Below are 22,606 nucleotides of genomic sequence, written 5' to 3'. Positions count from 1 at the left end.
GCATGTCCTAGTTTTTTCACATTTGCAGACAAGGATAGGCATTTATTACAAGGGATCTGTGGGGGGAAAAAAAAGATCCTCCCAAAAAAACGGATGCCGCATCCGTTTTTTTGTGGCGACGCACAATTTGCGGACACAAAAAACAACTGTCGTGTACATGAGGCCTAATAAGAATAATCCTAAACTGGCCTTATTAAATCTCACTGTGGCTCTATAACCTGTCAATCACTTACTTAAGGTGCCCAAGGGGAGGTACGTTAATACAGTGTGCCTGGCCGCACCCCTCGTTGTCCGGTGCCCAGCGCCGCCTCCCCCGTCTTCAGCGCCGCCTCTGCAAACCTCCCAGTCCCTCTGCCAGATGCCGCGCCTGCGCACTAGGCTCAGCCTGATGCGCCCGTGCGGACTCCTGGCAGCTGCTTCTTTGAGCAAAGTGCGCATGCGCCGGCCTGATGCGCACTTCACTCAACCCTGATATGACCGATCCTAGTGCACAGGATCTGGAAGAGGAATGGGGAGGATTGTGCACCTTAAGTAAGTGATTGACAGGTTATAAAAAACATGTTTTTTGGGCAAATAGAGCCACAATGAGGTTTAATAAGGCCAGCTTAGGATTCTTATTAGTCTGGACATGAGCATATGTTTAGGTTAGAGGGGTTAAATCTGATGACAGAATCCCTTTAATAAAAAATTTAATGAAAATACCCAATTACTAAACACATTCCCAAATAGCATTAGGGGAAATAAAATGGCCACTGCTCTATTAGCACACACACAAAACCTGTCCTAATGACAGCAGGACAGGTTTCTTCTAAGGAGTTAGCTAAAGAGCAGTCTCAGCTCACTTCACTCTTGCTGTCATGGATTACGATCTAATATGCAGTTGATATCATCTGTGTGTATTAATGGAGTAAAGTGAATGTACAGAGAGGAAGGAGAAAATAAGACGGTTTGGATGTAGTAATGTAGCAGACAAGTGCTTCTGCCCATTAGCAGAATGCCTCACCCGTCCCCCTCTGTACGTTCACTTTGCTCCTTTACTACACACCGTTGATATCTTAGGCTACTTTCACACCTGCGTTCAGGTGTCCGCTCGTGAGCTCCGTTTGAAGGGGCTCACGAGCGGTCCTGAACGCAGCCGCCCGGCCCTAATGCATTCTCAGTGGAGGCGGATCCGCTCAGAATGCATCCGCCTGCCAGCGCTCAGCCTCCGCTCAGTGAGCGGACACCTGAACGCTGCTTGCATCGTTCGGGTGTCCGCCTGGCCGTGCGGAAGCGAGCGGATCCGTCCAGACTTACAATGTAAGTCAATGGGGACGGATCCGCTTGAAGATGACACTATATGGCTCAATCTTCAAGCGGATCCGTCCCCCATTGACTTTCAATGTAAAGTCTGAACGGATCCGCTCAGGCTACTTTCACACTTAGAAATTTTTCTAATGCAGACGGATCCGTTCTGAACGGATGCAAACGTCTGCATTATAGGAGCGTATCCGTCTGATGAAACATCAGACGGACCCGCTCCGAACGCTAGTGTGAAAGTAGCCTTAGCTGTATGAAAGATTGCAATTCATGACAACAAGAGTAGCGAGTAGAGCAGAGACAGCTCTTTAGGCCTCATGTACACATCCATATTTTTTGCACATCAAATGTGAATCCGTTCATTTCTATGGGGCGGCAAAAGAAACAGCTTTGTTATATTCTATATTTTTGTCTAGAAATCTGCATAAGGGTTCCTTTTTTACATTGATCATTTTGCATTCAATTTTTGGGAAGGCAAAGTGACAAAAAAAAAAAAGCTAATCAGCTATTCCATTTGCCAATCTTGGTGTTCTCTGGCAAATGCCAAACGTCCTGCACGGTGTTGGGCTGTAAGCACAACCCCCACCTGTGGACATCGGGCCCTCATATCACCCTCATGGAGTCTGTTTCTGACCATTTGAGCAGACACATGCACATTTGTGGCCTGCTGGAGGTCATTTTGCAGGGCTCTGGCAGTGCTCCTCCTGTTCCTCCTTGCACAAAGGCGGAGGTAGCGGTCCTGCTGCTGGGTTGTTGCCCTCCTACGGCCTCCTCCACGTCTCCAGATGTACTGGCCTGTCTCCTGGTAGCACCTCAATGCTCTGGACACTACGCTGACAGACACAGGAAACCTTCTTGCCACAGCTCGCATTGATGTGCCATCCTGGATAAGCTGCACTACCTGAGCCACTTGTGTGGGTTGTAGACTGTGTCTCATGCTACCACTAGAGTAAAAGCACCGCCAGCATTCAAAAGTGACCAAATCATCGGCCAGGAAGCATAGGAACTGAGAAGTGGTCTGTGGTCACCACCTGCAGAACCACTCCTTTATTGGGGGTGTCTTGCCAATTGCCTATAATTTCCACCTGTTGTCTATCCCATTTGCACAACAGCATGTGAAATTGATTGTCACTCAGTGTTGCTTCCTAAGTGGACAGTTTGATTTCCCAGAAGTGTGATTGACTTGGAGTTACATTGTGTTGTTTAAGTGTTCCCTTTATTTTTTTGAGCAGTGTACAATCTACACAACACCTAACCCAAACCTGAACTTCTGTGAAGAAGTTCGGGTACCAAACATGCGCTATTTTTCTCACGCGAGTGCAAAACGCATTACAATGTTTTGCACTCGCGCTGAAAAATCACATGTTCCCGCAACGCACCCGCACCTTTTCCCGCAACGCCCGTGTGAAACAAGCCTAAGGGTTCATTCACACGTCCGTAAGTGTTTTGCGGATCTGCAAAACAGTGACACCGGCAATGTGCATTTTGCAATTTGCGGACTGCACATCGTCGGCACTACAATAGAAAATGCCTAATCTCGTCCGCAATTGCGGACAAGAATAGGGCATGTTCTATTTTTTGTGGAAACGGAAGCACGGATGCGGATAGCACATTCCGGCCCCATTGAAAATGAATGGGCCTGCACCTGTTCTGCAAAATTGCGGAACGGATGAGGACCCATTTTGCAGACGTGTGAATGGACCCTTAATGAGAATAAAAGAACACACCCGTGGCAGCTGCACTTTTTAACTATAGCCATGGAACTTGCTATTGGGCCCAATCCAGTGCAAGAACATTGTATCTTTTTGTGGGGAACAACAACGTAGTGGCTTTTCTGATACACTGTGCTATTACACATACCTTTTAATTACGGCAACTTACACTGCAGTTTTAGTTTTCTAACACTAGGTGGTGGGAGCCCCATCTTATTTTACTACGGGGCCCTATGAATTATGCCCTAGTATCTGCTATATTTGGTGCTTGCCTCAAAGGGTTGTCTGGGAATAAAACATTTCACAGGAGCCCGCTTCTGCTATGGAAAGATTCATACTTACCTGCAGCTCTGGTCCTTCGCACTCCCATGTGTATCTTCTGGTCCTTGGTGTGTTTACTTCCCCTCTGGCACAGGCATGATAGTCTGCTCTGGTGCAGTCAATGACTGGATTTAATGGTGACCTGTCCACAAGAGACATCACCCCTGAAGCCAGTTATTGGCTGCAACAGAGCAGACAATCATGCACATGCGGACGATGAATTAAACAAGCCGCGGACCGGAAGATGGCAAGCAGGGAGTCCGTATGTTTCTTGTCATAGAAGAGGCAGGCACCTGTGAAAAGTAACTTGTTAACAGACAACACCTTTAAAGGACATCTGAGCAGATCTGTACCTACGAAACTGATGTACCCATTACTTGTGCACTTGGCAGCTGACGGCATCTGTGCTGGTCCCATGTTCATTTTTCTCAGCAATGCTGGCACATAACACAAGTTTTAATATATGCAAATGAGCTTCTAGGAGCAACAGGGACGTTGCAGTTACTCCTAGAGGCTCTGCTCTCTAAGCAATTGCCATGTCCTTTGCACTGACTTCGAGGGGCGAGTCATGATCACGTTTAACCAGCCTGGCGCTGTCAAAGTCAGAGGTTGTAGCAGTTGCAGAGGGCTGAGCCTCTAGGTATAAAGGGTCCATTCACACGTCCGTAGTGTATTGCAGATCCGCAATACACCAGCCGGCACCCCAATAGAACTGCCTATTCTTGACCACTACTGTGACATAAGACAATAAGACATGTTCTATTTTTTTCCCGCAGCCGCGCTACGGAAATGCAGATAGCACACTGCTGTGCGCATCCATTCCATAGAGAATGAACGGGTCCGCACCCGTTCCGCAATTATCCAGACACATTCTACCACGTCTGAATGGAGCCTACTGGTAACATCCCCATTGCTCCTAAAGGCTCATTTACATAAATTAAACCATTATTTTTCTCAGCAATGTGGGTACATATTAACATAGGGACCAACACATACCTTCAGCTGGAAAGTGCACATTGAACAGGTCAGCCAGTGTCATAGGAACAAATCTTCTGACAGAAGCCCTTTAACCCCTTATGGACCGGGCTCATTTTCACCTTAACCACTTCCCGCAACTGTAACGCCGAAAGGCGTCATTGCGGCGGCTCCCCCAGGCTACGCTAACGCCAATTGGCGTCATCTCGCGTGAGCCGAGATTTCCTGTGAACGCGCGCGCTCACAGGAACGGAAGGTAAGAGAGTTGATCTCCAGCCTGCCAGCGGCGATCGTTCGCTGGCAGGCTGGAGATGTGATTTTTTTTAACCCCTAACATGTATATTAGACGCTGTTTTGATAACAGCGTCTAATATACCTGCTACCTGGTCCTCTGGTGGTCCCCTTTGTTTGGATCGACCACCAGAGGACACAGGTAGCTCAGTAAAGTAGCACCAAGCACCACTACACTACACTACACCCCCCCCGTCACTTATTAACTCCTTATTAGCCCCTGATCACCCCATATAGACTCCCTGATCACCCCCCTGTCATTGATTACCCCCTGTCATTGATCACACCCCTGTAAAGCTCCATTCAGACGTCCGCATGATTTTTACGGATCCACTGATAGATGGATCGTATCCGCAAAACGCATACGGACGTCTGAATGGAGCCTTACAGGGGGGTGATCAATGACTGTGGTGATCACCCCATATAGACTCCCTGATCACCCCCCTGTCATTGATCACCCTCTGTAAGGCTCCATTCAGACATTTTTTTGGCCCAAGTTAGCGGAAATTATTATTTTTTTCTTACAAAGTCTCATATTCCACTAACTTGTGTCAAAAAATTAAATCTCACATGAACTCACCATACCCCTCACGGAATCCAAATGCGTAAAATTTTTTTGACATTTATATTCCAGACTTCCTCTCACGCTTTAGGGCCCCTAGAATGCCAGGGAAGTATAAATACCCCACATGTGACCCCATTTCGGAAAGAAGACACCCCCAGGTATTCCGTGAGGGGCATATTGAGTCCATGAAAGATTGAAATTTTTGTCCCAAGTTAGCGGAAAGGGAGACTTTGTGAGAAAAAAAATAAAAAATATCAATTTCCGCTAACTTTTGCCAAAAAAAAAAAATTTCTATGAACTCGCCATGCCCCTCATTGAATACCTTGGGGTGTCTTTCCAAAATGGGGTCACATGTGGGGTATTTATACTGCCCTGGCATTCTAGGGGCCCCAAAGCGTGAGAAGAAGTCTGGTATCCAAATGTCTAAAAATGCCCTACTAAAAGGAATTTGGGCACCTTTGCGCATCTCAGGCTGCAAAAAAAGTGTCACACATCTGGTATCGCCGTACTCAGGAGAAGTTGGGGAATGTGTTTTGGGGTGTCATTTTACATATACCCATGCTGGGTGAGAGAAATATCTTGGTCAGATGCCAACTTTGTATAAAAAAAAAATGGGAAAAGTTGTCTTTTGCCAAGATATTTCTCTCACCCATCATGGGTATATGTAAAATGACACCCCAAAACACATTCCCCAACTTCTCCTGAATACGGCGATACCACATGTGACACTTTTTTGCAGCCTAGGTGGGCAAAGGGGCCCATATTCCAAAGAGCACCTTTAGGATTTCACAGGTCATTTACCTACTTACCACAAATTAGGGCCCCTGGAAAATGCCAGGGCAGTATAACTACCCCACAAGTGACCCCATTTTGGAAAGAAGACACCCCAAGGTATTCCGTGAGGGGCATGGCGAGTTCCTAGAATTTTTTATTTTTTGTCACAAGTTAGTGGAAAATGATGATTTTTTTTTGATTTTTTTTTTCTTACAAAGTCTCATATTCCACTAACTTGTGACAAAAAATAAAAACTTCCATGAACTCACTATGCCCATCAGCGATCACCTTGGGGTGTCTTCTTTCCAAAATGGGGTCACTTGTGGGGTAGTTATACTGCCCTGGCATTCTAGGGGCCCAAATGTGTGGTAAGGAGTTTGAAATCAAATTCTGTAAAAAATGACCAGTGAAATCCGAAAGGTGCTCTTTGGAATATGGGCCCCTTTGCCCACCTAGGCTGCAAAAAAAGTGTCACATCTGGTATCTCTGTATTCAGGAGAAGTTGAGGAATGTGTTTTGGGGTGTCTTTTTTTACATATACCCATGCTGGGTGAGATAAATAACTTTGTCAAATGCCAACTTTGTATAAAAAAAAATGGGAAAAGTTGTCATTTGCCAAGATATTTCTCTCACCCAGCATGGGTATATGTAAAATGACACCCCAAAACACATTCCCCAACTTCTCCTGAATACGGCGATACCACATGTGTGACACTTTTTGCAGCCTAGGTGGGCAAAGGGGCCCATATTCCAAAGAGCACCTTTCGGATTTCACTGGCCATTTTTTACAGAATTTGATTTCAAACTCCTTACCACACATTTGGGCCCCTAGAATGCCAGGGCAGTATAACTACCCCACAAGTGACCCCAAGGTATTCACTGATGGGCATAGTGAGTTCATGGAAGCTTTTATTTTTTGTCACAAGTTAGTGGAATATGAGACTTTGTAAGAAAAAAAAAAAAAATTAATCATCATTTTCCGCTAACTTGTGACAAAAAATAAAAAGTTCTATGAAGTCACTATGCCCATCAGCGAATACCTTAGGGTGTGTACTTTCCGAAATGGGGTCATTTGTGGGGTGTTTGTACTGTCTGGCCATTGTAGAACCTCATGAAACATGACAGGTGCTCAGAAAGTCAGAGCTGCTTCAAAAAGCGGAAATTCACATTTTTGTACCATAGTTTGTAAACGCTATAACTTTTACCCAAACCATTTTTTTTTTTACCCAAACATTTTTTTTTTATCAAAGACATGTAGAACAATAAATTTAGAGCAAAATTTATATATGGATCTCGGTTTTTTTTGCAAAATTTTACAACTGAAAGTGAAATTTCGATTAATAACAAAAAAGTTAAATTTCGATTAATAACAAAAAAAGTAAAAATGTCAGCAGCAATGAAATACCACCAAATGAAAGCTCTATTAGTGAGAAGAAAAGGAGGTAAAATTCATTTGGGTGGTAAGTTGCATGACCGAGCAATAAACCGCTAAAGTTGTGGAGTGCCGATTTGTAAAAAAGGGCCTGGTCTTTAGGGGGGTATAAACCTGTGGTCCTTAAGTGGTTAAGGACCAGGCCATTTTTTGCAAATCTGACATGTCACTATGTGGTGATAACTTTAAAACACTGACTTATCCAGGCCATTCTGGGAATGTTTTTTCGTCACATATTGTAATTCATGACACTGGTAAATATTTGCAAATTTCCAACTTTCAATTTCTCTACTTCTATAATACATAGTAATACCTACAAAAATAGTTATTACTTTACATTCCCCATATGTCTACTTCATGTTAGAATCATTTTGGGAGTTACATTTTATTGTTGGGGCACATTACAAGGCTTAGAAGTACCGTAAGTCTTGAAATTTCTCAAATTTTCAAAAACCAACTTTAAGGACCAAGTCAGGTCTGAAGTTACTTTGTGAGGCTTACATAATAGAAACCACCCAAAAATGACCCCATTCTAGAAACTACACCCCTCAAGGTATTCAAAACTGATTTTACAAACGTAGTTAACCCTTTAGGTGTTACACAAGAGTTATTGGCAAATGGAGATGAAATTTCAAAGTCACTTTTTTGGCAGATTTTCCATTTTAATAATTTTTTTCCAGTTACAAAGCAAGGGTTAACAGCCAAACAAAACTATTTATGGCCCTGATTCAGTAGTTTTCAGAAACACCCCATATGTGGTCGTAAACTGCTGTACGGGCACACAAGGAAAGGAATGCCATACGGTTTTTGGAAGGCAGATTTTGCTGGACTGTTTTTTTGACACCATGTCCCATTTGAAGCCCCCCCCCCCCCCCGATGCACACCTAGAGTAGAAACTCCAAAAAAGTGACCCAATTTTAGAAACTTCGGGATAGGGTGGCAGTTTTGTTGGTACTAGTTTAGGGTACATATGATTTTTGGTTGCTCTATATTACACTTTTTGTGAGGCAAGGTAACAAGAAATAGCTGTTTTAGCACCGTTTTTATTTTTTGTTGTTTACAACATTCATCTGACAGGTCAGATCATGTGGTATTTTTATAGACCAGGTTGTCACGGACGCGGCGATACCCAATATGTATACTTTTTTTTATTAATGCAAGTTTTCCACAAGGATTTCATTTTTGAAACAAAAAAATAAATAAATCATGTTTTAGTATCTTCATAGTCTGAGCGCCATAGTTTTTTCAGTTTTTGGGCGATTATCTTGGGTAGGGTATGATTTTTGTGGGATGAGATGACTGATTGGCACTATTTTGGGGTGCGTATGACTTTTTGATCGCTTGCTATTACACTTTGTGATGTAAGGTGACAAAAAAATGGCTTTTTTTAACGGTATCCATCTGAGGGGTTAAGTCATGTGATATTTTTATAGAGCAGGTTACTACAGACACAGCGATACCTAATATGTATACTTTTTTTATTTATGCAAGTTTTACACAACAGCTTTTTTAAAACAAAAAATGATGTTTTAGTATCTCCATATTCTGAGCCATGTTTTTTTAAATTTTTGGGCGATTTGTCTTAGGTAGGGGCTCATTTTTGCGGAATGAGGTGACTGTTAGATTGGTACTACTTTGGGGGGCATACGCCTTTTTGATCGCTTGCGTTTGTACTTTTTGTGATGTAAGGTGACAATTTTTTTTTTTATTTAGCACAGTTTTAATTTTTTATGGTGTTCATCTGAGGGGTTAGGTCATGTGATATGTTTATAGAGCTGGGGTTTTTTCAACTTTTTTTTTTCACTTTGTTTTTTATCCCACTTTGGGACTTGAACTTTTGGGGGTCTAATCCTTTACAATGCATTCCAATACTTCTGTATTGGAATGCATTGGCTGCATGAGTAATAGCAGCCATCGAGTCCCCCCTACAGCCCCACAGGGACCCAATGGCACCACTGCCACATGTAAAAGCCGCGCATTTACCCAAGGTGCCTGCTCAATGATTTGAGCAGGCACCGGGTTCCGATCACCGCCCGCCGGTACCTGTACGCCCTATGTCCAGAACAGGTTAATGAATGCAGTCTTCAGATTCTGTCTAGCAGTTCTAAGATGAAAGCAGGCATGCCCAGAAGTGAACCACCTCCTCTGGTTTTCAGAGGAGGAACTTACTACAGAGCATGTGCAGCACAGTTTTGGGCACTGTAACTAATGGCCATGGATCAGCATGAAGATATCTGGCTTTATGCATTCTTACATCACATTATACATCTCGTTAAAACAACTTACAACAACCCTGTAATCCAGCAGCAGTGGCTGTGCTTGCACACTATAGGAAAGAGCACTGGCCACACACAAACAGGACAAGCTGTAGTTTTTACTAGGGATCGACCGATATTTATTTTTTAGGGCCGATACCGATAATCTGAACTTTCAGGCAATTTATACAGATATTCAGTGAATTTTCATTTTTGAAAAATAAAATAAAATTCCTACACAAATCGCTGAAAATGAATGTTTATTGTTAACGTGTAGTTTTTTTTCTGTAAATCTTTATTTTTCATTTATAATTAATATTTTGTTGTTTTTTTTTTTAACTAACTATTAGCCCCCATAGGAACTAGAACGCTTGTACTATTCACCCTGATCGATCTGTATCAGGGTGAATAGGACTTCACACTCTTCCTGCTGCTCTGTGCACACAGCAGCATGGAGCTTACCATGGCAGCCAGGGCTTCAATAGCATCCTGGCTGCCATGGTAACAGATCGGAGCCCCAGGCTTACACTACTGGGGTTTTGATCAGAACTGCCAGTGAGGAGGGGAGAGGGGACCCTGTGGCCACTGCCACCAATGATTCATGTTGGGGGGGGGGGGGGGGGCACACTGCGCCACCAATGATTCATACTGGGGTTTGGGTGGCGCACTGCGCCACCAATGAAGATAATTCATATACAGGAGGCGGGAGCTGGCTGCAGAATCACAGCCGGTTCCCGACCTCTGAGCGGTAGCTGCGATCCACAGCAGTTAACACCTCAAGTGCGGCACCTGAGGGAATAACTACCACAGATCGCAGTTACTCGTCATAGAGGTCAGGAGCCGGCTATGTGATTCTGCAGCCAGCTCCCGCCTCCTGTATATGAATTAAGGAGTTATCTTCATTGGTGGCCCAGTGGCCACAGCCCCTCCCCTCCTCTTGTCCTCCCTCTCCTCATTGGTGGCAGCAGCAGCAGCACATGGGGAGGGAGACACTGCTTCCTTCTCCCCTGTGCTGCTGAGGGAACACGGAGAGCACTGTCAGCAGCGCGATCTTTGTTCCCCATATGTTATCGGAATGTCGGCAAAATAGATGCAGATACCAATAACGTTCAAAATCCTGACTATCGACCGATATCGGTAAAACCGATAATCGGACGATCCCTAGTTTACCATTTTTGCATACATATACCTTTGATTACTTTTTATTCAATAAAGCTGATCATAATGCCCCCCCCCCCCAGTAGTAATAATTCTCCTTATATTGTGACAGTAGAAAAAGCTCCCAATGTGTTCCAGTACAGAAAAATAACCCCTTAAAATGAGCGCTAGTACAAACAAATGCCCCCTTATGTGCGCCAGTGCCAACCTAATGTGAGCTAGTACAAAAATATCCTATCTTAGTGCCCCTAGTTGAGCTAATGTCCCCATAATGTGTGGCAGTATAAAATACTCCTATACAGTTCCCCCAAACTGCTCCTCTCCCCCCTTCCCCATAATACCTTCCATAATATGCCAGTATAAAATGCCCCTATATAGTGCCCCCTAGTAGATGCCCCCATAGTGCTTCTGTCCTCCACTCCTTAATAGTGGCCCCCAATGCGACAGTAAAGAATGCCCCTATATAGTGCTCCTTTCCTCCCCCATAGTGTGCCACAATGGAAGCGCTCATTTCCCATTGCCCTGATGTTGCAGCCCCCCCCTTTTCCCAGGGCCGCGCTGCCCAAGGCAAACGCCTCACCTGGCCTAATTGGCGGTGCATCCCTGGGGCTCCCCCCAGGGATTGCACCATTTTCTGTGGAGCTCCTCCGGTACACCCGCTGCGGTCTGTCAAACAGCAGAAATGCATGCCCAGATATGGCATGTGACCGATGCCGACGACAGCAATTGGCTGCAGCAGTCATGTTCCATATTCCGGTACGTCACTGTGGCTGTTTGAAAATACCCGACCAATGATGCAAAGAACAGCACTGGATAAACTGGTCAGTATAAGGCCTTGTTCACATCAGCGTTCAGCCTTTCCGTTCTCCTGCTCCGTTATAGGAGCAGGAAAACGGAAAGGACGGATTCGGCTCATAACTGAGCTGAACGGAGCCTACGGACCTCATAGACCCCCATAGACTATAATGGGGTCCGTTAGGTTTCCGCTCAGAAGATGATTTTGGAGCGGAGACAAAAGTCCTGCATGCAGTCAAAGCAGAGACCATATCCACATCAGTGCTCAAGTAAAGCTGGCCATACATTTGAGACAATGATCGGTCGCATTGCGATTCCACCAACTAAACTGGCCCACCAGGGAGTCTTTTTTTTTTGTTTTTTTTGAATAACCGACTACATAGTGCTTGAGCACAATGGCAAGTGATCGGCTGAGTTCAGCCAATCATGCCATCAACATGCAGTTCCAGACAATAGTCTGCTGGCAGCCATTGATAATGTCCAGGAAGAGCACTGGCTCCAAAGTGCCCAGCTGGGCAGGGTTTGCTTTGCTTTGGGCACTTGGATCAACAAACCCTGCCCAGCTGGGCACTTGGGAGCAGTTTTTCAGCAGAATAAAAACACTTTTCCTGGACCTGGAATAAAGACACAAGGTACACACAGGTATGTCTGTAGGGCAGTGTGTTGGTTGGTGAAAATGATCCGACAGACTCCCTTTAGGTTTTATCAATCAATGATTATAACCACCACTGGGGGAGCATATGCAATTATAAAAGAAGTTTCCTAGGAATAATTCTATAAAGCTTCCTCAGAATAGGCCATCAATATCAGCATGTAGGCACCTAGATAAAACACTAAACACAAGGAAGCCCACGGCACTTCTAATCACAAACATCCCCCCCAAAAAATAAAACACTGATTTGGAAAGAAAGTATAGCTCCCTAGGGTATAACGATCAGATCAGTGGGTGTCCTACTGCTGGGACCCCCACCAATCACAAAGACGGCTTCCCTGAAAAGTACAGCATTTAGCCATCTCTGCAGGTCCTCTGATAAGGATAGAGAGGACAGGCACACATGCATGCAGCACTCCATTCATTTCCATAGGAGTTCCAGAGATAGCAAAGTGCTGTACTTTTCAGGGGAGATGCAGGGGGTATAGTTCAAATACAGGCTTTAGAAGGTCTGTTCCCCTGACACACGGGTCCCCGCTCTCCAGCCCAGCACACAGACCTCCACTGTCAGATGGAGGTGTTCCTCTCCACCTGGCAGTGCTGGCTGGTTTTATGCCTGGCAAAACCCAGCCTGGAATGTGGGGAGTAGTCACCCAACTAGCACTTTGACTACTCCCAGTAAGAGCCGTCCTGGATCAGCTATTACAGCCATGCTAAGTAACAAGGTGTCAAACAGCAACTGCTGCCGACACAAAAACCGGCTCTTACTCTGCCGAGGCCAGGAACCTCTGTGACATGTACCCATCATCCACGATGATTCCTTGTACCTTATTACATACCCCACCCCCTTTGTTCAACCCCGAGAGGGTACACATGCCATAAAGTATACTCGGGACAGGGCATCTGCGTTTCCCTGCAACCGGCCTGCCCTGCGTTCTACAGAGAACCCAAAGTTAAGGACAGAAACCACCTAGTGACTCAGGCATTTCCCTCTTTGGGCTGGCACATCCACTTGAGAGGGCAGTGGTCAATCCCCAGGCAGAAGGTTCTCCCCAACAAATAGCGAAAAGACTCGAGTGCCCACTTGATAGCCAGGCACTCTCCCCACTATACTATACTGGGTATCGGCTGGGGTGAGCTTAAGGCTGTGGAAGACAACAGGATTCTTCTCCCAGTTGACTTCCTGAGACAGTACAGCACCAAGGCCTACTTTGGAGGCATCAGTGTGCACTATAAACTCCCTTTTAAAAGCCGGGAGTCACCAAAACCGGGTACTCGCACAGGGCCGACTTCAAAGTGGAGAAAGCCTCTTCAGCCCAATCATCCCAGCGAACCATCACCGACTAGTGTCCCTTCAAGAGACCCGTCAATGGCGCGGCCACCGTAGCAAAGTGGGGGGACAAACCTCATGTAATAGCCCACCATTCCCAGAAATGACTACTTGCCTAGTGGTGACAGGTCGGGGCCAATTTCGTATTGCCTCTATTTTGTTCACTTAGGGTTAGAGGAGACTAAGTACCTGGGGTATGTTATTGGGCGCGGAGTCAAACCCTATCACTTTTTTGGGGTTAGCGGTTAGTCCCACCTTCCAAAGGGAGTCCACTACAGCCTGCACTTTGGGCACTTTCCCAGTCAGTACTGTGGATGACAATATCGTCCAGGTAAGCTGAAACTTACAGATGATGTGGACTCAGCACAATGTTGGTCTACTTTCACATAGGATTGATTAATCTCTTCCCTTCCTGTATACTCATGATCCGGGATACTCTGCGGCAGTGAGAAGCGATGTCTATCTGCAGGCAGCATGTTCCAGAGCTGAAGGAGCCACACATACTGACACAGGTTTGTGGGAGAAGTGATTGCCAGCCTCCTTCGTATGACTGTCAATCACCACGTAGGACACGCAACGGGACTCTTAAACCTAGGTACACGGAAAGCAGGTCAAATGGAGTCCAAAGATGAACCCATTTACCCATTAAACGTAACCACCTCCCGTCCTCACGTTGACTATAAACGTCCGGGAGGTGGATCTCTATCTCTGAATGGATGTTTCTGAATGTCCATTCAGAGATCGCAGCTGCACGCTAATCATGCAGCTGCAGATTGGGTTGCCCACTGTCAGTGACAGCAGGGCAGCCCTTACAGAAGGCAGGGACAGTTCCCAGGTGTCCCTGCCTTCTAGATCGCTGTATACACAGCACTCACTGAGTGCTATGCGCTTCCTGTTCCTGCCCAGCAGTCATGTGACTGCCAGGGTTGGGAGAGTGCAGGAGCTGTTGGGTCTTTCACAAACCTCGATCAGCCCTGCACCGACGCTGTACAGCGCAGTATACCACTGTACAGCCTCTCTGGGGGGTGTATTTCCATTGTAACTGGGACCACTATGTCAGCCCCAGTTACAGGAGAAATCAATAGTGAAAAAAAAAAAGTGAAGTTAAATGTCCCTCAGAGGCCTTGTATGACCTTATGGGGGACGAAAAGTGTATAAAAAATTAAAAAAAAAAAATCCCCAAGTAAGGAATTAAAAAAAAAAGTTAATGAAAAAAAGAAAAAAAAACACGACATTTGGTATTGCCGCGTCCGTGACGGTCGGCTCTATAAATATATCACATGATCCACCCAGTCCGATAAACACCATAAAAAAAATTATATATATGAAAACTGTCAAAAATACTTTTTCTTCTTTAAGTTTTACACAATAGCATTTTTGAATGTGTCCATGTTCTGAGATCTACAGTATAGTTTTTATTTTTTGAGCGATTTTCTTAAGTAGGGGCTCTTTTTGCGGAATGAGGCGATTGTTTTATTGGTACCATTTTGCGGGACATAATCCTTTTTGATCACTTAGTGTTGCACTTTGTGATGTAAGGTGACAAAAATGGCTTAATTAGGTATCACCACGTCCGTAACCATCTGCTCTATAAAAACGTCACATGACCTAACCCCTCAGGTGAACGCTGTAAAAATAAATAAAAAAAACTGTGCTAAAACCACCATTTTTTGGTCACCTTGCCCCATAAAGTGTTAATGAATGATCAAAAAAAAAAAAAATATGTACCCAAAAATAGTACCAATAAAACTGGCACCTTATCCCATTGTTTCCAAAAGGAGGTCACTTTTTTGAGTATCTACTGTAGGGGTGCATTGGGGGGCTTCAAATGGGACATGGCATCTAAAAACCAGTTCAGCAAAATCTGCCTTCCAAAAACCATGTGGTGCTCTTTTTCTTCTGCGCCCTGCCGTGTGCCCTTACATCAGTTTATGACCACACGTGGGTTGTTTCTGTAAACCGCAGAATCTGGGTAATAAATATAAAATTTTGTTTGGCCGTTAACCCTCGATGTGTTAAAGAATTTTTTTTATTAAAATGGAAAATCTGCCAAAAAAGGGTAATTTAAAAATGTGATCTCCATTTTCCTTTAATTCTTGTGGAACACCTAAAGGGTTAACAAAATCAGTTTTAAGTAACTTGAGGGGTGTAGTTTCTACAATGGGGTCATTTATGGGGGTATCCACTATGTAAGCCCCAGAAAGTGACCTCAGACCTGAACTGGTCCTTAAAGTGGGGTTTGGCAATTTTCTTAAATTTTAGGAATTGCTTCTAAACTTCTAACGTCCTAAAAAAAAAAAAAAAAAAAACACATCTCCAAAATTATGCCAACATAAAGTAGACATATGGGGAATGTTAAGTAATAAATATTTTATGAGGTATCATTTTCTGTTTTAAAAGCAGAGAAATTGAAATATTAAAAATTGCGAATTTTTTCATAAATAAAGGTGAAATATATTGATTCAAATTTATGACTATCATTAAGTACAATGTGTCACAAGAAAACAATCTTTGAATGGCTTGGATAAGTAATAGTGTTCCAAAGTTATTACCACATAAAGTGAGATATCAGATTTGCAAAGTTAGGCCTGGTCAGGAAAGGGGCAAATGGCCCGGATGTGAAGTGGTTACAGGGGTTCTACCATCTCAGGCATTGTCCAATAGGTGTGGGTCCCAGAGACGGCAAAGTCCCGCAGGGCGCACCGCACATGCGCTGCCCCCCTCCATTCATTCCTATGAGAGCGCCGAAAATAGCCACGCAGCAAGTCCCATTGAAATGAATGGGAGGCACACCACTATTCATTTCAATGGGCCTGACAAACGGCTGAGCCAGTGCTCCCATAAGAATGAATGGAGGGAACCCCCACCTCTGGGACTTTGACGGCTCCATTCTAAGTATAGGTGCAGGTCCCAGAGGTGGGACCTGCACCTATAAGACATTGGAGGCATATCCTAGCGATATGTCCCCAATGTCTGAGATATAAGGCCCCTTTAATGCACCCATTTTGGGTATTCAGACTTACCCCAACTGAAAGCCCTGCAGAGAGCTAAAAACACAATCTAAACCCATCCACACACAGATTTTAATGCTATGGTTGAGAAAACAAAAATATAATATACATCACCCCTTTCCGTATAGTAATATAAACAAACATTGGTATCACTGCGACCAAAAACTGCCGTACTATTGAAATATAAAACACATTTTTCCAATACGGCAAATGGAGGAATGGAAAAAAAGGGTCAAAAAGGTTGATTTGCCATTTTTTCATTGCTCTTACCCCCAATTTTTTTTATAAAATGTGATCAAAAAGTCACACACACTCCAAAATGGTATTAATAAAAATACAGATTGTCCCGTAAAAAAAAGTTAGCTCCTATATAGCTCAGTAAACACAAGTATATAAAAAAAAAAAAAAAAAAAAAAAAAAAAAAAGTTATGGGGGTTCAGAATATGGTGATGTAAAAAAAAAAAAAAAAAAAAAACTTGACCCAGAGGATGAAGGGCATGGTCAGTTTTGCCACAAAAGAAACACTGTGGGAACAAAACCCGTAAAATGGTGGAGGAATTGCATTTTTCCAATTCAACCCCATTTGGAATTTTTTACCGCTTCCTACTACATTGCATGCCATAATTAAAGGTGGCAATAAGCCCTCAGGAAAGAAAAATGAAAACAAAACGAAAAAACTCTGGTAGTGAAAGGGTTAAAAAAAAAAAAAAAAAAAACTCAAAATATGCTCCTCTTTGTAATTATGATGGCATAAACAATCGTTTACCCAGTATGTTCTGAACCACATGATTATTTATGCCACAATTAAAAACTGGGGTAAATTATCTTTTCTGGGACTGCCTCAAAAACATTTACAAAAATCATTAAAAGGGATTGTCAATTTTTTTTATATTGTTAACCCATCCTCAGGATAGGTCATGAATATCAGAAGGGGGGGGAGCAACTTCCCAGCACCCAGCAGACAAGCAGGTGTAACTACAACTTTGTAGTATTCACTCGAACAGGAAGAAGCTGTCCCAATGAAGTACATGGGGACGTCGTATTTGTAATTACACTGCTCACTGCTGCAGTTGCGATGGCGAGCAGGTAAACAATGAAGGTAAAACAGCGCACTCATACAAATGCTGCTCTTTAAACAGTTGATCGTGGGGGTGCCAGGAGTCAGACCCCCACCAAGCTGATATTGATGACCCATCCTGATGATAGGTCATCAATATAAGCAGACAACCCCTTTAATTTTTATTTTTTTTCAGACCATTTTATTTATTGCACCTATCATGCCATACACATCTTTCTGGCCAACCACAACAAATTTTCCAGCTGGATGGATCTCATTTTTGGCAGACAAGTCCACAATCACTTGCATTAAAATTTCATATAATGATCAGCCAAAATTTCCAAAATCAGCTAACTTCTCAAGTACAAGGCCACCGGGCAAAATATTAGGATTCCCCTAGACAAAAAAAAAACAAACAGTGCCATCATTTGGCTATGGTTGCCACTTTATAAGGCACGTTCAAACAGGTGAAATCAGTTTGCCTACCGCACTGTAAGGGTCCATTCACACGTCCGTTTTTTCTTTCCTGATCTGTTCCGTTTTTTGCGGAACAGATCTGGACCCATTGATTTTCAATGGGTCCTGGAAAAAAACGGACAGCACAATGTGTGCTGTCCGTTTCCGTTGTTCCGTTCCGCATGTCCGTTTAAATATAAAACATGTCCTATTCTTTTCCGCAAAATTCGGATCCTGGTACAATACAAAGTCAATGGATCCGCAAAAAACGGAAGACATTCGGATGTCATTACGTATGTCATCCGTTTTATGCAGATTCCGTTCCTGGAAATTACATTTAAAAAATTTTTTTTTTTCAAAGAAATCCAAACCACTTTATTTGCTTATTGAAATTTATACATGTTTCCGTTTTTTGCGGATCCGCAAAAAACGGATGACATACGGAAACATTTTCAGGAACGGATCCGCAAAAAACGGACCGAAAATTGGGATATAGAAAAATACTGACGTGTGAATGTAGCCTAAAAGAAGCTCATTTTGTTGCCGTGATCTGGGGAAGCGCTGATCAGCACTTAAAGGGAACCGGTCATATTGAACATGGTAGATACACTGCAGGCAGTATGATATAGAGCAGGAGGAGCGGAGCAGATTGATATATAGTTTGATGGGAAAAGATTCTGTAAAACTTTACATTTTATATTCCTGCTTATTCTGGGCTCTGAAGTCAGGGAGGCGGTCCTATCAGTGACTGACAGCTATCTCTATATACACAGTCAGAGGGAAGGCTGTCAATCACTGATAGGACCGCCTCCCTGACTTCAGAGCCCAGTATGAGCAGGAATATAAATGAATAAACTACAGGTTATACGGAATCTTTCCCCATAAACTATATATCAATCTGTTCAGCTCCTCCTGCTCTACAACATGTTGCCTGCAACTCAGATACCAGGTTCAACGTAACAGGTTCCCTTTAAGGGGCTGTTCAGGTTTTGGGCAATGTTTGACCTGTAGGGAAAAAAATATATATATAATTTTTTTTATTAGCAGGTGCACACAGGAAAGGCCAAAAGCTGGACAATCTCATAACTCTGGTTGTGAATCACTGAGCTAAGGTTTAGCTCATGGTCTCATTTATCAAGCAAGGATTTTGTGATCATCCACTTCTACAGCAGTCTTGGCCTCTGGGGGCCACAGAGCTCACCAGTACAATCCTCAATTCACACGAACGTGGGTATGTGCCTGCACTGCAAACGGGCACCAGCTGTGTGCACTCCGTATCACACTTCCATGGGATTTTGCGGTAGAACATATCTTGCAGATCGTGGACCCGTTCAAGTGGATGGGTCCGCAGCACAGGGCACACGAGCCCTAAGAGTATCAGACTATTACTTCTGTTTTACTATGGCTTCCTTCACTTCCATTGACCTCTCTCCGGACAGCATATTGAGTGTTCCCAGCTACTGAATGCAAACTCAGCACTTGGAACCCATTCCAGACTGGTTATCTCCTCAATTTGTCAGGGCAGGACAAGGGAACAGGGCACACCTGGCCAGAAACTTCTGTTTATGCAAGCAGTCTGCCAAGAAGTTGCCAGCTGCCTTTAATCTGGTGTAAAAGTGTCAGTTCTTTCCAAAAACCTCATTCACTGCTCGGTTTTCAAGAGGTCTACGTTATGTCCAAAACCTTGGCCACCGCTTATCCCCAGTGAAATATAGGAATTGGCTGCAAATTACAATGCAAGTTAATGATCGGTTGGGGGCTCAGCAAAAGACCCCACTAATCAAAACTTTTGCCTGTCATAGCAAAAGTTCTACCAAAAGAAACTCAGCAACACTTTAATCTAAAACATGAAGGTGCTCTGGTTTTCATCTGTCAGAGCCCACACGTTGGCCCTATCCTGACTGCTCATTAGATAAGCTGGATCTGAGAAAAGTACACACCGCAAAACTGCACTGTGTGAACACGAGTTAGAACTGCAATAGCAGGCTGTGAACCCAATCCAATGAAGTAACCGAGGACACCAGATGCTCTGCTTGTGGAGTTTCCTTATGGACACTACTCTCCGATTCTCTCATTTGTGGTACTTCCAGACATTCCCATCTCTGTTCACTACACGGTTATTTCTGCCAGCTGCCCCATACAGCCACTGCCCTCACCATTTGTGGTACTGCCACACATGCCTATAATTCACTGTCAGCCCTCCTATACAGCCACTGCTGTCACCATTTGTGGTACTGCCACACGCCTATATTTCTCTGTAAGCTGCCCCATACAGCCACTCATCACCATTTGTGGTACTCCCACACATACTATATTTCTGTCAGCCCTCCTATACAGCCACTGCCCTCACCATTTGTGGTACTGCCACACATGCCTATAATTCGCTGTCAGCCCTCCTATACAGCCACTGCTGTCACCATTTGTGGTACTGCCACACATGCCTATATTTCTCTGTCAGCCCTCCTATACAGCCACTGCTGTCACCATTTGTGGTACTGCCACACATGCCTATATTTCTCTGTCAGCCCTCCTATACAGCCACTGCTGTCACCATTTGTGGTACTGCCACACATGCCTATAATTCGCTGTCAGCCCTCCTATACAGCCACTGCTGTCACCATTTGTGGTACTGCCACACATGCCTATAATTCGCTGTCAGCCCTCCTATACAGCCACTGCCCTCACCATTTGTGGTACTGCCACACATGCCTATAATTCGCTGTCAGCCCTCCTATACAGCCACTGCTGTCACCATTTGTGGTACTGCCACACATGCCTATATTTCTCTGTCAGCCCTCCTATACAGCCACTGCCCTCACCATTTGTGGTACTGCCACACATGCCTATAATTCGCTGTCAGCCCTCCTATACAGCCACTGCTGTCACCATTTGTGGTACTGCCACACATGCCTATATTTCTCTGTCAGCCCTCCTATACAGCCACTGCCCTCACCATTTGTGGTACTGCCACACATGCCTATAATTCGCTGTCAGCCCTCCTATACAGCCACTGCTGTCACCATTTGTGGTACTGCCACACATGCCTATATTTCTCTGTCAGCCCTCCTATACAGCCACTGCCCTCACCATTTGTGGTACTGCCACACATGCCTATAATTCGCTGTCAGCCCTCCTATACAGCCACTGCTGTCACCATTTGTGGTACTGCCACACATGCCTATATTTCTCTGTCAGCCCTCCTATACAGCCACTGCCCTCACCATTTGTTGAACTGCCACACACTCCCATATTACTCTGCCACCGGTCACCTAGGGGAGCGCCATGGCCACGGTCACCCTCACCTCACGTGCTTCTTGTGTATTTCATAGCACCAGGTCCTGCAGCCAGTGCCTCCCCTCACCCCTCCCCTGTACTGAAGACTTGGCGGCTGGGACAACCATTGAATTTACTTCTACCATTCCAGCTGAGGAGACTCCCACTAATCTGCCTTTCCTCTATAAAAGTAATGACAAAATCCTACCACCTCAGCCCACTGGTGAGTCAGGAGGGGAGGAGAGAGGGGCTGCTGGGTCAGACTCAACCAAAGGAAAGAGTGTAAACAAGTGAAGTTCATTCTCCCCTCCACCCCAAACTCCAGTGACACAGCCAGCGCTCCCGCCTCCCCATTCCTCAGCTCACATTGCAGGGGGGCAGTGCGGCTCTCAGGAAGCTCCCCCAGCCCTGCTGCCACTGCAGCTATTCCAACTGGCACCGACGCCACACGGTACCGCACACGTGGACAGGGCAGCGCCGTTAGCAGCTGCTACACGGACCTTTTCTAAGGAGCATCCGCCTTACCACCGCAGGAATAAATGCCACCAAGGACAGCACCCGTCCTAAGCATGAGGCGTTGTGTGAACGGGGCCAGAGCTGCTGTGAGGAGAGCAGCACGTCCACACTGACCGGCCTACAGCCCACACAAACTTCAGCACGTACAGTACCTGCTTCGGGGCTGGTTCCCCGGTGTCTTGGGGGAGTCCTCAGCCCCCAAGCTCTTCCAGCACTTTACACTTCTTGTGCCCAACTCCAGCTAGTGCAATGTCCCTGCAGTGCCTCCCTGCCAGTCCCCACAATCCGTCCGGCGGGAGCTCGTGTGTGTATATTATCCCATGGAATCCGCGCTGCGGAATGCTCTCCTCTGGTGCTGCGCTCAGCTGACTCCCGTACTCAGGATACGAGTTGCCACCTCCCCCCGCTCAGCCCCGGGGCCTTATAAACCCTCCCCTCGGCTCACTACTAAATCGGGAGCGAGCAAGGGGGTGGGAAGTTCCGTGCACAAGACAGGGCAAGGAGGGCAGAGAGGCTGCCAGCTCCGAGGACAGGACGCCTTGTGAAGCCGGGGGTATGTTGTGTACAGGAGGGACAGAAAGTTCAGCAGACTTCCAGAAACCAGGGCAGAACAAGAACACAATGAGGCCACATCCGTATACCTTCCATGTGATGACCCCAGACGTACTTGTCGGGCCTCGTCTGCGCCACCCGTCCGTTTTGTGGTCTGGGGACGCTGGCTGGGTGCATTTGTC

At 45.0% G+C, this 22,606-nt stretch overlaps 1 protein-coding gene across 3 annotated transcripts in view; it reads right to left on the bottom strand.

Annotated features, from left to right (window-relative positions):
- GRB10 (growth factor receptor bound protein 10) overlaps positions 1-22,268 on the bottom strand; it is a 305,010-nt gene extending 282,742 nt beyond the window's left edge. For all 3 annotated transcript variants that reach the window (XM_040431392.1, XM_040431391.1, XM_040431393.1), the window contains exon 1: positions 22,025-22,268. The gene's annotated coding sequence lies outside the window, so the exon portion shown is untranslated. The remainder of the gene's footprint in view (positions 1-22,024) is intronic.
- Positions 22,269-22,606: the final 338 nt, after the last annotated feature.

Source organism: Bufo bufo, chromosome 5 (assembly GCF_905171765.1).
Source record: "Bufo bufo chromosome 5, aBufBuf1.1, whole genome shotgun sequence".
Lineage (NCBI taxonomy): Eukaryota > Metazoa > Chordata > Amphibia > Anura > Bufonidae > Bufo > Bufo bufo.
This window is presented reverse-complemented; position numbering and strand designations above follow the sequence as displayed.